Genomic DNA, 10,437 nt, shown 5'->3' with positions numbered 1-10,437 from the left:
AAAAAAAAAGAAGATAGCAGGAGGGGAAGAATGAAGGGGGGGAAATCGAAGGGGGAGACGAACCATGAGAGACGATGGACTCTGAAAAACAAACTGAGGGTTCTAGAGGGGCGGGGGGTGGGGGGATCGGTTAGCCTGGTGATGGGTATTAAAGAGGGCACGTTCTGCATGGAGCACTGGGTGTTATACGCAAACAATGAATCATGGAACACTACATCAAAAACTAATGATGTCATGTATGGTGACTAACATAACAATAAAAAATTAAAAAAAATAGATAACAATACAGTGCAATAAGTGTTTAAGTTATGCCTGTATAAATGTCTCTTTTACCCAAAAGGCCTTACCTGATCACCCTGTCTGAAATAGGTTCTAGTTATTATTCTTTTTCTTTTTTAAAATTTTATTTTATTTATTTTTTTTTTTTAAAGATTTTATTTATTGGGCGCCTGGGTGGCTCAGATGGTTAAGCGTCTGCCTTCGGCTCAGGTCATGATCCCAGGGTCCTGGGATCGAGTCCCGCATCGGGCTCCCTGCTTCTTGGGAGCCTGCTTCTCCCTCTGCCTCTCTCTCTCTCTCTCTGTCTCTCATGAATAAATAAATAAAATCTTTAAAAAAAAAGATTTTATTTATTTATTTGACAGAGAGACAGAGAGAGAGCACAAGTAGGCAGAGAGGCAGGCAGAGGGAGAGGGAGAAGCAGGCTCCCCGCTGAGCAGGGCACCTGACGCGGGGCTTGAACCCAGGACCCTGGGATCATGACCTGAGCCGAAGGCAGCCACTTAACCAACTGAGCCACCAAGGTGCCCCGTTATTATTCTTTTTCATCATATTCTTCTTATTTTCCTTTACGGCATTTATCACAATTTGTTATTATATACTTAATAGTATGTTTATTTGCTTCCTGTCTTCCCCCGTGGACTGGAAGCTCCATGGGGGTAAGTTCTATGTCTGCTTTGCTTATTCCTGAATACTCAACACGTAGTCAATGTGTGGCATGTTGCAGGCCTATAGGAGACATTCACCAAATGAATTCATAAATAAGCACTGATCATACCCAGGAATGATCATTTCTTGCACTAAACCAGTGGTTCTCAAAGTGTGATCCTGGGACCAGCAACATCACTTACTAGAAATGAAAATTCTTGACCTCACCTGTTGGTTCACAAACTGGTGCCATACACAGAAGGCAGAGAGAGAGAGACCAAAGAAAGAGGCAGACCACTCCAGATTGGTAGGTGGCAGGTTAATAAGCAAGGGAACTTACTTACAAGACTTGGCTTTTGTGGCCACAAGAGAAGTACATCTCTGCACCCACCCACCTAATCTTAAAAGTTTATATAGAAGCCTTAACTGGGTTCAGCCATGTCTTCAGTCCAGGTGGTCTCAACAACACCTTACTCTCTCAAAGCTACATCCTTGGAATGCTCCCACTGTGGGAACAGTAGGCAGAATGTACATCCCAAGGACAGGGGAGGGGGTGAGGAGCCCCCCATTGCCCAGGTCCTACTTGAGGGTCAACCAGCAGTCATGTCCTCTCAGTTACCTCCTCCCACACCACCCCACACCAGAATTAGAATCAGAAACTTAGAAATCAGCAATCCACATTTTAAAAGCCTCGCGGGTGATTCTGATGCATGCTAAAGTCTTGGAACACTGCACTAAATTAATAAATGGTAATTCTAGTCTACTTTCAACATCTATAGATCTCAGCGCAAAGACAAGAGTAATTGTGTCTGGATTGGGGAATACTTCATGGAGAAAGTGATATTTTCAAGGAAGCCTTGAGCTAGGTGAGCCAGAAAAAGGTAATTCAGGCAGAGAGGCAGGCAGAGGGAGAGGGAGAAGCAGGCTGTATGATGAACTGTATGACGAAAGGCGTGGATTAGCCTGGCCTTTGAAGGAATCTATAAGTAGTCTGCATGGCAGGGAATGGCATGAGATGAGGATGGAGATGTAAGCAGGGGTCTTGAATGCCAGGTTTCAAGCGAGGAGGTATCATGTACTCCATTTTCCCTCCCTATGGCTGTCCAGACAGGCCTGAGTCAGATTTCCCTGGGCTCACTTCCCACCCCTTCCTGCTTTTCTCCTCCCTCCTTCCCCTCCTCCCTCTTCTCTCATCTCCTCCCTTCCCCTGGGGGTGAGACAGCTAGGCTCCCAGGCCAGCCCCACCCTGCCATCCCCTGGCCAGCCAGCCCACTGACGTCAGCTTGGTGGGGTTGTCTGGTTTGAGCTTTGGAGCCAGGCCTAGCCACCTCCCTCACAGCTCCCTGCTTTGTGGGAAAGCCCAGGATGCTGATATGCTCAAGTAGCTCATTGAGGGCTTCCAGGGCTCAGGAGAAAGAATCTCCTCCTCTGGAGACATCTTGCTCTGGGGAAGGGAACTGTGGTGTCGGAGCCAGGGTTTCTCAGGACCCAGGCTTATGTCATACCACCTCCAGGGGACTGGCTCCAGGCCCTCTCCTTGCCTAGTGACTCACAGAAGGCCTGGTCTCTAGGGTCCTCAATCCAATTGTGCTTGGAGGTGATGAAGCGGATCATAACCTTAATGCCAATAGGTACTATGTATCCAGCACTTAATGTGTTGGCACTATGAGTCCCCTATACCTTGTAGCTCTCAACTTTATGCAACCCAATAATATTTTTAATGCCATTTTTACTTTATTTTTTTTGAGATTTTATTTGTTTATTTGAGAGAGAGAGCAAGAGAGCGAGCAAGAGAGCACAAGCAGGGGGAGGGGTAGAGAGAGAGGGAGAAGCAGGCTCCCTGCTGAGCAGGGAGCCCAATGATGATGTGGGGCTGATCCCAGGACCACGACCTGAGCTGAAGGCAGACGCTTAACCGACTGAGCCACCCAGGCGCCCTTTCAATGCCACTTTTAGCATTCATAGATAATATAACCAACCCGCATCACAGTTTCATAATAAACCAAAAAAAAAAAAAAAATGCCACAATTAACTTAAAGGAGGAAATAAAAGGTATTTAAAATACAAGAATATATATTCTGTGCTTGCTTGGGCAGCACATATACTAAAACTGGAACGACATAGAGAAGATTAGCATGGCCCCTGTGCAGGACAACATGTAGATCTGTGAGGCGTTCAAGACGGAAACGCTTGCATAGAAGACGACTGGCAGGTATAAGGAAGTAGTCATTCCCTGTGAAAGGGCAACAACTATGAACACATCCTGATACAGATATGTTACATTATTGGCTCCAATACTAGCAGCACTGTTGCCAATCAATTACGATTTCTGCAGCGTCGACCTCTCCTGCTGAAGTTCCAAATAAAACAGAGTCCAGTCTCCCTTGATTAACATGGGGCCCTGCCGTCTTTTGTTTGCCCCTCCAGATCCATTCTCCCCCACTTCTCTTCCCTGCTCTTGGCCCCGGGAGCCACACACATGCCCTCTGATTTCCTGCTGGGTTTGGCCAATGAAAGTCCTGACAGGAGATGGGGTGAGGGAGGGAAGGGAGATTGGGGTTTTTATCTTTCTGCCTATCTTCCTGTCTATATCCCTCATCCTAAGGCTGCTGCTATTCTCAAGATGGCTATTGTGGGTTGAATGAAAGCCCCCCAAAGCTGTGTCTGTGGAGCGACCTGATACGGTGGAGGCAGGCACAGGCAGGGAAAGAATTCACCCCAGGCCAAACAAAGGAGATAGAAGTTTATTGACTACACTGCAAGGGCAGCAGAGGAGAGGCTGTCTGCCAGGAGGCAGTGGTGGGGGGCTGTCGTTAAGGGGGGTAAGGTGAGGAGGTATGGGGTATATGGAATTTTCCTTTTTTGGTACCTGTGCCCAGTTGTAAGCAGGCCATTGATCAGCTAGGGCTTGTGGATATTTTGAAGTGGGTCGCCTGCTGGGCCTGTTTGCATTCAGCCTAGGGGTCACTGTGGGCCCTTTTACCTTACTTAGGTTTCCATTGCTCAAGCGTGTTGCCTAAAATCGGCCTCTACAAATGTCCATATTCTAACTTCTGGAACCTGTGGATGTAGCCTTATTTGGAGAGAGGATCTTTGCTGATGTAATTAAGGCTCTCGAGATGTGATCACCCTAAATTCAATAACAAGCGTCTTTAGAAGAGACAGAAGAGAAGACACAGAAGAGGAGATGGCCATGTAAAGACAGAAGCAGAGGGGCGCCTGGGTGGCTCAACTGGTGAAGCATCTGCCTTCGGCTCAAGTCATGATCCCAGGGTCCTGGGATATTTGCCCCGTTTGGGGCAGGAAGGGGGGGTCCCTGCTCCCTGGTCCCTGATCAGCGGGGAGCCTGCTTCTCCCTCTCCCTCTGCCACTCCCCCACTCGTGCTCTCTCTGTCAGGTAAATAAATAAAATCTTAAAAAAAAAAAAAAAGGCAGAGGCAGAGACTGGAGTGATGCCGCTGACCAAGGAAGGCTGGGAGCCGCCCACAGCTGGAAGAGGCCAGGAAGGATTCTCCCCTAGGGCCTTTGGAGGCACTGTGACCCTGCCGCTGCCTTGATTTTGGACTTCTGGCCTTGAGAATTGTGAGAATAGATTTCTGTTGTTTTAAGCCACCAAGGTTGTGGTGATTAGTCGCGGCAGCCCCGGGGATCTAATACTCTCAGCCACACTTCTCCCCTCTCAGGTTCTGGTGATCTCGCCTCTGCTCACACCTCGGATATAGTGGTGGTGACAGCTGGTGTCTGCCCTATCCTGTCTGGCTTCCCCACACCTGTCCACACCTTTGTAATTAGTCATTTTGCAAATCAACCCCTCCCTGAATTATTTTACCTTGAATGGGCTGATTTCCTGTCAGGGCCCTGACAGTTACACCGGGCAAATACACTCCAGGAACATTCAATAGATACTAAAACATGCCAAAATATGTCGTGATTCTTTGTAAAACAGAGTTTAGTGTCTAGGTTCACGTAATTCTAACGTCAGATAGGTGAATGTCCCGTGGACCTTATGAAAGCTGTGGGGGAGGGGCAACAGCTTATCATTGTGTAGGAGTGTCCTAAGCATCACAGGACACCTAGCATCTCTAGTTAAAGGGGTTCCACAAACATGACCTTACAATTTCTGTGACATCATTCTGTTGAGAACCACTGATTATGTAATATCTTATTTAAACCCTACAATGGCACGTTGGGTACTTTCTCCATTTTACACATGTGGAAATAGGCTCAAGGGAACAAACCTGCTTGGGTCTGTCGCGGGGGTGGGATCTGGGGTTCAGACTCAGATATGACTGGATTTAAGGCCTGAGTTCCTATCACAAAGCTGTACTGCCCCTTTGTAGTTTGGGTCTTTGTCAGGGTCAAAGGGCAGAGATAGTGCTGGAGGAAATCAAGTCTAATTCAACATAGGGGCACCTGGGCGGTGCAGTCAGTTAAGCATCTGGCTCTTAGTTTCAGCTCAGGCCCTGAGATCGAGTCCCAAGTGGAGTCTGCTTAAGACTGTCTCTCCCTCTGCCTCTGCCCCTCCGTCCCATATGTGCTCTCCCTTTCTCAAATAAATGAGTAAATCTTAAAATAAAAAAAAGTCTAACTCATCACAGAGAAGAGGAGCTCCATCAAAGATGGGAATGGGATGCTATATATAATAATATATAACTTTAAAGTCTCAGTGGCTTCACACAGTAAAGATTTACTTCTTGTTCCAGTAAAGTTCAATGTGGATCTTGGTGACTCCTGGGCAGCTCTCCTCCAAGCAGTGAAATCAGAGATTTGGTCTTCCTCCATTAGAAGGCTTTGCCATCTCAGAACCTTTTGTTTCCAGACTCACACAGATGGAGGAGAGAGGGTGTGGAAGATAACCTGGGATATTTTATGGGCAAATGTGGAAGTGGCAGGCTTTTCTTCTACTTTCTTCCTATTGGCTGAACTCAGTCATATGGTCCATACTTAGATGCAAGCGGGCCTGGGAAATGTAGCCTATATCTAGTGAACACAGCATTGATTCTGCAGAAGAGTTGTCAAGCTCTTCCAGTCCCTCTATCAAAAGCATAAGGAAGAGAGACTTAAGTTCAAGTGTTGTCTTGACACTAAATGACCACCCTCATATCCTGTCCCTTTTTTGGGCCTCAGTTTCCTCATTTGTCAGATGGATTTGGAAGCTCATCCCTCATAGCTACATGATGGCCAGATGTAAGAGGAGAAGTAGAGTGCTGGTTGGAAGAAATCCTGGAGAGAGCTGCACCCACCTGAGGTCTCACTATGCCCAACAGTTCTCCCAACTTAATTTTCCATCTTCTGCAGCCAGGACAGCTCAGCAGATTCTCCTGGTTGTTGAGAAGGTCCTCCCTGTGAAGCTCAAGTGCCTGTGGTATCTTTGAACACTGGTATTGTTGAGGAAGAAGGATTTTCAGGGAATGAAAGAAGAGTTGGAAACTAGATATGAGAATCTACCAGAGAACTCTGGCAATGGCCCTGAAGATCCAGTGGAGGCCCCAGAGACACAGGCATTAATCCAAGGAGATGCTAGACTTGTGGCTGAGGAGCTGGGATTGTGTGTGTTGGGGAGCTGATGCTCACTCCAGTGGACATCCACTGTTTCGTCTGCTCCAGACCACTCTTCCAGGAATCAACTCTCCCATCCCCAAACTACAAGGTTGCAGTGGGAACTGCTATGTTTCTACAATATGACCCTGGTCCCTGGTCCCTTGACTGGTCCAGGTCAGGCACTTGACCCATACTGGAACAATAATTTTTCTGCTTGGAATTTTGAAGAGATAGAGATGAGAGAGGAAGAGCTATCTTAACTTCTCTCCAGCTGATTGGTCCAATAACAGATAACTCTGAGGTTTTCTTGACAGCCGTATTTTCCTCACTGTGTAGAAGTAACAAGCAGGAGAAACTGGTCTGATGAGAGAACAAAAGATGAGGAGACTCCCAGGGGCATCTGCGTTTCTGGTTCTGCTCCATTCCTGAGGCCAGGCTGTAATCTAGTCCCTTGTCTATGTGACATGCCTCCGTATCATTATAATTAACTGTCTCCTTGATAGTGCAGGTGGATGTTTGTTATTTACAACCCAAAAAAGCTAAGGAATAATATGAACTTTCTTATCAGATACGTTTATTGATTCAAGTGCATTCTTCTGGTGCAACTACTATGTTCAGGTACCACGCAAGGTGCTGGAAATCCAGTGATGAATAGGATAGCCATAGTATCTACCTTAAGGGACCTTATACTTGGAGGGGGGATAAAAGGCCAGGGCAGGGTAAACCTGGAACAAGTACTATGCAGGTAAAACCCAGGTTTATGAGAACATATAATAAGATTTTGAGAACATACAAGCAGAAAACTGAAGGAATGAGCAGGAATGGAGTGGAAGGAGTTGGGAATTAGGATGTAAAGAAGGGAGAACATCCCAGTCCAGAAGAAGAGGATGAATGATAACTCTATCATGAGGTCAGCATCCTCTGGAGACACAGCAACACTTCAGTTAAAGGTCCTGGTTTCTCACCTACCCCTACTTTGGGCCCCCAGCTAATACACTGGTAAGAAGACTCTTTCCTTTTGCCTGAAAGCAGCCCAGCAGGGACCACCCCCTCTTGTCCAGACTCTTCCATTCCTTGTTGAGATATTGCAAGGGGAGAAATACAAAACGCTCTCTTTCCTTCATTCCCCTTTTGGTAGAGAATTGCTAGATTTCACCGTAATAGCTATTATCCTCACCTTCCTTACTCTTATGTTGAGGGCAGCAATGTGGCTGGCTAATAAAATCACATTTCCCAACCTTCCTTGCAGAGGGTGATGGCTAATGAGAAGTCAGTGGAAGTGATTGGGTAGGGCTTTTAGAAAGCTGTTTAAAGGGGTTCACTAGCTAGCAAGCACCCTTTTGTCCTTTCCCCCTGTTCTTGCTTATTTGTCCCTGGGACATGAACTTGAGGGGTAGAGCTCCAGCAGTCATTTTCATCTGTGGGCTTAAGTCATGTGCTAAGGATGGCAGAGCAGAAGATAGGATTCCAGCTTCTGAGACTTGTAGAGTCCCCATACCAGCCTGGCCCGCCTGAAGACGGTTTATCATGTGAGAGGAAAATAAGCCTCTATCTTATTTAGGCCACTGTTGTTTTGGATCTCTTTTACTAAGGGCTGAACAAAAGTCCTCATTGGTGTAACCCTAAAAGCCCTCTCATAACTCAGTTTCTCTTCACTAAATAGTTCCCAAGTCATTCATTCAATCATTTATTCATTCACTCACTCAAACACTCTCTGATTGAGGATAACTATCCCATATTCTGAAATCAGATGAGATTATGTGGGTATAAAATTGTGTGTTGTAAATAGCAAAGCATTAAGCACATATTAAATTGTGTTACTAATATTTTATTACTGTTATGATTTGTTGTTATTCAAGTGTCCAATTAAGAAGTTTTAGTATATAAGGGCGCCTGGGTGGCTCAGATGGTTAAGCGTCCGCCTTCGGCTCAGGTCATGATCCCAGGGTCCTAGGATGGAGCCCCACATCCGGCTCCTGGCTCAGCGGGGAGCCTGCTTCTCCCTCTCCCTCTCCCCCTGCTCATGCTATCTCTCTCTCTGTATCTCTGTGTCTTGAATGAATAAATAAAATCTTTAAAAAAAAAAAAGAAGTTTTAGTATGTAATATGAAATTTGCTGGAGGGAAACTCCTGTTAAGTGGTGTTGAAATCCGGTGCTATTTGGTATTGTGAAGAAAGGATATGGGGCGCCTGGATGGCTCAGTTGGTTAGGCATCTGACTTCGGCTCAGGTCATGATCTTGGGGTCCTGGGATCGAGCCCCACATCAGGCTACCTGCTCAGCTGGGAGTCTGCTTCTCCCTCTCCCTGTGCCCTCCCCCAGTTCGTGCTCTCTCTCTCAAATGAATAAATAAAATCTTAAAAAAAAAAAAAAGCAGCAAAGGATGACCCAGTGCAAGTGCTTTTCAAACTGTTATATGCACAGAGAAGAACTTAGGTATCTTATTCAAAGGCGGATTCTGACTCAAGAGGGTCTGGGGTAGGCCTGAGATTCTGCATTTCTAACAAGCTCTTAGGTGAGGCTTCTTGTCCTGGACCTTTGAATAATAGGGACCTAGGAGATATTTCCAGGTACTGGGGAAAGAATTGAGGAAGGAGGAGAAAGGTAAACTGAAACCAGAGAGAAAAGGATTTCTGAAAATGGTAAACAAGTTATGTAGAGGCTCCATCTTCAAGCAGGTTAGTAACAATTTTAAAAAGCCAGGAACTATGCATACATTATTTCATTTAATTCTTACAACCTTATATAAGGGGAATTCTAATCCTTATTTTACAGTTGAGAAAATAAGGGGAAGCTCAGAAAAGTTAAGGGAAAGTCACACAGCAGGTAAGTAGCAGGGATTGGATTGGGACCCAGGCTTTTCAGAGGCCAGAGCCCGTATTTCTTTCTAAGCACCTTGCTAAAATTCTGGGGAAGCAAATTCCTTTTGTTGAGCTCTTCCTTCTCATCCAGGAAATGCTGGTCAGGGGAGGAGGAAGAGGCTGCCCTAAGGAACCAGCCCCACCTGTTTGGCTCAGTTCTTATGTAACGTCAAGGCTTTCAGTGGCCGCTAAGCTTTGTTTTCAAACACTGGGGCCCCAAGGGGTGGGAAGTGGGAGGGGTACAGGTGGGATGTTTACAAGTTTTGTTGGACAATTTCCACTTTGTAAGCCTAGTCTCCTTTCTGGAGGTAGCCACAGTCCAGAGCAGCAGGAATATGTCTTGGGAAGTGGGAGCCACAGAGTGAGAGCTGCCCTGGCTCTGACCTGGGACCCTTGCTTTCTCCCTGGATGCCTGAGGCCTTCAAGGGGCTACTAAAACACAAGTTTGGCTCAGCAATTGGCTGTCAAGTGCAAGGCCCCAGTGAAGACCCTCATTTCCTCCCAAGATAGGAGATAAATGAGCACTTTGGGTCTCCATAAAAGGTAGGCCACTTGGAGCAGAGCCTCTTTGATAGGCCCCATCTGCCAGTGCCGTTCCCTGGAGCTCTAGTATAAATCTGAGCCATTTCTGTCTCCAGTTTCCAACATGTGATTAGATTTTGTCTAATTTCCCCACCATAGGAAGCTGGGGAGGGTGCTTGCACAGTAAATCTTTGATTGGGAAGGTGGTTCTATCATTTGAAAGGATGATGTAAAGGAGAGAGAGGACTAAGTGACTTGTGTATTCAGGGGGTGATGCAGAGGAACAGCTCAGGGTGCAGGAACAGGATAAGCCTGGGATCCCAGAGCAGGGTTGATGAGGTACTGGGGGAGAAAATCATGGAGGCACATCAGGAATGCCAGTCTGATTGCAGAAAAGCATGGAAGAGCTTCCCGGTAAGAAGAGAAACCAGGACACATGATGTGGTCCCCTTTCCTCTCCAGAGGACAAGCTGTGTTCGCTTTGATGTTAGCTCCACAGGTATGCTGAGGCTATTGGACGCACTGGTGTCAGGTCTGGGATCCCGCTACAGCAGCAACACCAGAGGTGGGAAGAGATGGGGCAGAG

At 46.5% G+C, this 10,437-nt stretch overlaps 1 protein-coding gene and 1 non-coding gene across 2 annotated transcripts in view; one reads left to right on the top strand and one right to left on the bottom strand.

Annotated features, from left to right (window-relative positions):
- LOC102726318 (serine protease inhibitor Kazal-type 4) overlaps window positions 1–10,437 on the bottom strand; it is a 45,430-nt gene that overhangs the window by 25,099 nt on the left and 9,894 nt on the right. The window lies entirely within an intron of this gene.
- Window positions 3,008–3,113, top strand: LOC115941379 (U6 spliceosomal RNA). The gene has a single exon (XR_004076132.2). It is a non-coding gene; the product is annotated as a U6 spliceosomal RNA (small nuclear RNA).

This window comes from Leptonychotes weddellii, chromosome 14 (genome assembly GCF_054177405.1).
Source record: "Leptonychotes weddellii isolate Sample4059 chromosome 14, ASM5417740v2, whole genome shotgun sequence".
Taxonomy (NCBI): domain Eukaryota; kingdom Metazoa; phylum Chordata; class Mammalia; order Carnivora; family Phocidae; genus Leptonychotes; species Leptonychotes weddellii.
Note: the sequence above shows the minus strand (reverse complement) of the source record. Positions and strands in the feature narration are given on the sequence as shown.